Source organism: Etheostoma cragini, chromosome 6 (assembly GCF_013103735.1).
Source record: "Etheostoma cragini isolate CJK2018 chromosome 6, CSU_Ecrag_1.0, whole genome shotgun sequence".
NCBI lineage: Eukaryota > Metazoa > Chordata > Actinopteri > Perciformes > Percidae > Etheostoma > Etheostoma cragini.
The window spans coordinates 22,726,762-22,731,473 of NC_048412.1; positions in this window are offsets into that span (position 1 = coordinate 22,726,762).

The window sequence follows — 4,712 nt, forward strand, 5'->3', positions numbered from 1 at the left end:
TATATCCGGGACACTTAGTTTGGCTCTCAGTGCCTTGAAGGAAAATATTACAGAAAATACATGTGAAGAAAACGGTAAAATATAAACTGTCCAATGATTTGACAGAAAGATGCTATTTCGGCTTGTTCTCGGGGAACAGGATGGGGTCTGCGCGTCCTGACCAGTCGCCACTTGAGCTTAATTAGCCTGCTCCCGTAGGTCTCTGTTGGTATGCAGCGCGCCTCGTCGCTCCGCACTCAGCGCGTCGCAGGGAGCAGCAGTGAATGCGAGGCTCACAAGAAATGCCACGATTGACAGTTCAAGGAGAGCCCCTTTCTCCCAATCACCGGCCCCAAGGAAGGAGGCGGGATTTACGGTTGCACCGATGTCCCGCTCGGAGAGGCCGGCCAAGGAGCCTCAGCGACCAATCGGAGCTGCGCGGTGGGCGGGCAGAGCGCGAAACGAAGCACGGCGCGGTGATAATGCAATGTGATTTATAGCCAGGTCGGTGTTGCTGCAGTACTCGGAGAAAACAGTCCACCGGGGGACAGACGGGCATAATAACTACAGGGACACAGGTGTGTGTGTGTGTGTGTGTGTGTGTGTGTGTGTGTGTGTGTGTGTGTGTGTAGGGGGTGCCATATGGGCTCCAGTGCGTGGGTTTTGGAGATGATAAATGAAAACAGAATGAGGTTGAATGACAAGTTGTGCTGCTGATAAGCAGATGTTACTCAATTGCGGAAAATGAATACTGTCAGGCCAGAGGAAGACATGCACATGCACACATAAGTTGGGGGTGCACCGGGTGGAGTGTCAGAGCAGATTGTAACAGCACTGCAGAAATCATCCCATCTGACTTAATCACACTGCTAATCTAATGACAGGCGACATAAACCCATGTAGGAAGACACTTTATATTCATGCAGAAGTACTAATGAGCCATTTATAAACATGTTAGTCGCTGCATCTGGTACTAAAAGAGTGAGAAGACGTTGCTTATGTGAAGATCTAATTTTCTTTAAAAGGCCTTTTGCAGGAGATATAATCGACTTGCATGAAAGCTACAAGCCAGAGATAGACACACAGGAAGCTATGACACTCACAGAAAACTTTAGTTCTAAATGTATGAATACCTCCCCGAAATTTGGCAGTTTGTTACAGTCATATTGCATCAGTGGACCTCCTCGGTCAGAAACATGTAACATACAGGCCACACAGTGGGTCCATTCCTCGCACATTAACTGTATGCCTGTGTTGATTACTAGTAGCTGATGTATTGTTCTATTTTTGACTGTTACACTTGTTTCTTTATTCCCCAAATAACCAATTAATGCTCTATTACTGCTGAGTGTTTAAGTTACAAAGCTGACAAAACTATATGCTGATGTATAGTATTTGGACAGAATTACAATAAATACAGTTGATTAACTGACTGCATATCTGCTTTGGATGAAAGATGGAGAAAGATCAACATGCAAGCACTGAGAAAAACCAGGACTGATTTATGAGTCAGCTAATCAAAGCCCAGCATTTACTTTCAGTGTGTGATTTGTTTGTAAATACTTAATATCCTGTATTAATTTAATTTGACACAGAGGAGTGAATGAGGAGCCAGTCATGTTCATAATGTTAACCACTCGCTCATTACGCTGTTATTTCTGAATGTTACTTTCTAGATAATATATGTACATAAATAAAAAGAATGATCTCAAGTTTGGCCTGAGGGAAACTGCAATTCAATCAGGAGAGACATGTCTGCAAATATTCAAAGAAGATTTATTGTACAGCTCAAACAAAATGTACAAAGTCTAGACTCCATGGAATCTAGGACAAACAAAGGAGCCCAAAGACCAGAGCAAAGGAGGCTCCGGACAGGTCAGCTGGAGCAGAGGACTGGAGGTGTAAGGGGAGGGGGAGGGTTGCACTCTTAGCCTGTAACACCAGCTGAATATAGCAAAAGGAGAAACAATTATTTAAATCAGGGTTGTGACTCTGTGATTGTCCCTTGCCATTTATGTACGATTCTGATTGGTTTAGCAGGAAGGTGAACACCTCCAACAGCCGATTCGAGTTAGGTAGAGCATTGACTAAGAGTGTGGTCTTCCTGAAAGGATTTACACTGAGATACATTTCTATCAGAAGAGCCTAGGTGCAGATATGTGACAGTAATACACATCATGATAAAATATGCATTTAGTTGGATAACAGCTGAATTGATTTAGGAGTGCATCGATTTATAGTTAGGTCTTCCTGAAATAATTAATACTGAGCTACATTTTAACATGGCTTATAGGCCCTTAACCACATGCTGTTGTTTGAAACAATTGCACAGCATGCAACACTGTTCCTCTAATCCGCATGTCCTCCTCCTCCTCCTCTTCGTTTAGACATACAATAGTCACACAAATGCTGCAGGAAAGTTATTGTACAGCTTCAACATGATCATAGAAGCATTGCCTCTGCACTGAAAAAAACCTCCTGATCCACCTGATCCAAACAAGCTCAGCTGGGTTTCCATCGACTCACGGATATTATTTATAAACCTGTCCCAAGTTGCAGTTTGTTTGTACTCAGTTGTTCCAAGTTATTCAATAAAAGTAGAAACACCTGCAAAAATGTTGACATGAATTTGCATTTTGACTCAGATTTTACAGAGCCAATTACCCTCAGACCTCGCCTGCTCCCATCACACTGTATGACATCCTGAGCGCAGGAGGAGCAGGCCTAGAAAAAGACAGAGCAATATTTCTTAATTTTGGAAATACTGACACGCATAAGGAAGTGGTGTTAAATTCTGAACTGCAATTAAAAGGAAAAAAAGAAATTACTAATTAAGACACCTTCTGTAGATACATGCTCATGTGTACATACACACTTTGAGAGTCTGTTTTATTACTTACAGTGGTTCTCTATTTTAGCAGTATATCTGATCTTTTTGGCCCTTAAAACACTGCTGACGGGTGGATGGAAAAGCACTGCGTGCGAAGAATAGACTGTAAGTAATACTTTTAGACCACTCGGCTGATGACCCAGACAGGTGAGTCAATGGAAATGGTCTCTGCAAGGTATGTGAGGATTCTTCCTTCGCAACCACAAAGATATGTACAAAAACATAAATTTAAAAACACTCAGAAAGTGGACTGTCACAAAAATTTAAAATCAGGATTTTAAGGCAAATTAGGGGGACTGGTTTTACAGTGAAATACTGTAGGCCAGTGGAATAAGGGTTGCTGGTGGTTGGCACGGGTGACAGTTTAGTTTGAAATGTGCTGGGGACAGAGACGCATTCATTTCTTTTTCTCTCTTTCACTCAGGTCATGTTTTAAAAGACGCTGTCCTGTAGCTCACTAATGTAAATGAATGAAAATGTACACAAAAACGGGATGTTGTTTTATGAAGAAGAAAGCCTTGAGTGTTCAAAAAGCACTTGACATATGACCCACTATGTTCTGCTTCATGTAGCCTATCCATGTACCATGTTGACAATGTGACATGACATGACATCAGACTCAGAGAGAGGAGCTACAAAAGGAAAGAAGCGTGGTGTAGCCAGCGCGGCAGCAGAACAGCTGTGTTTGTGCCTTGCCTGCGGGGACATTTTTGTGGATTTTTTGGCATCTGTCGCTCAAGAATTATGTGTTATGAACTTTATTTCTTTTTTAACTAAATTGAGCTTGAGGTTGTCAAAAAAGGTGGTGGGTACAAAACGACTCCCAACGAAATCTGATAGGTACGCGTCCCCACCGCTCCCAACGAAATCGATGCCTATGGTGGTTAGGATGGGGAATATGCTCATGTTAATCTTCAACTCCAATGAACCACGCTCATTCCACAGAAAATATTTTTTATTGAGGAATGTATGAGGAAAGACACATTTTTTGAAGCATTACATATTCCAAATTGTTTGAGTTGCTGTTAGGGAAATGTATTAAACTCTTATACTGTTGAATTAATCTTTCTTCTAAATCTGCAGTTTCTACTTTCATACAGAATGTGTAGACTGAATGTACAGATGTATGCATACACATTTGAGCTCCAAAAGTTGTGTTCCTCTCTGATAATGTAATGCAAGAATTTAATGCAAAGGAACTGTTAGAGTTGCACAGCCACTGTTGTTCGGCGTCTTTATTGTTGCTAAGACTTAAATGAGGAACAGTTGGGTGCTCAGATAGCTCAGTTGGTAGACCGGGCACCCATATGTAGAGGTTTACTCCTCAGCGCAGCAGGCCTGGGTTTGACTCCGACCTGCGGCCCTTTGCTGCATGTCATTCCACTTTCATGTCTTCATCTGTCTTGTCAAACTTAAAGGCTGAAAATGCCCAAAACATAATCTTAGATTAGATAAAAAAAGATAGGCCGCAAGATTAACAAGAACTGAAAAAAAGACTGAAGATGTGAGTACAAAGATACAGCCCCTCCCTTCCCTCCTCACACATAAAAACCCTGTGTAACATTGTGTGCTTTGGACACTTTTTCCATCTACTCGCATGAGAATTAAAAAATAACATGGACAAGTCCAGTGTTTCCAACATTATATCCATATTTTTTATAATAACATCATGTCTATATTTTTTCTGTTCATAGTGTGTATATATTGGTTGTTTTGTTGTTTGATCCAAAGCAAAATTCTTTGTATGTGTCCTCATACAAATAAAGCTGGTTTCTGATTCTCCACCATACACTACTCCATAGCAAGAGACTTTTCACATTTAACACCAACATTTCCTAAGCTT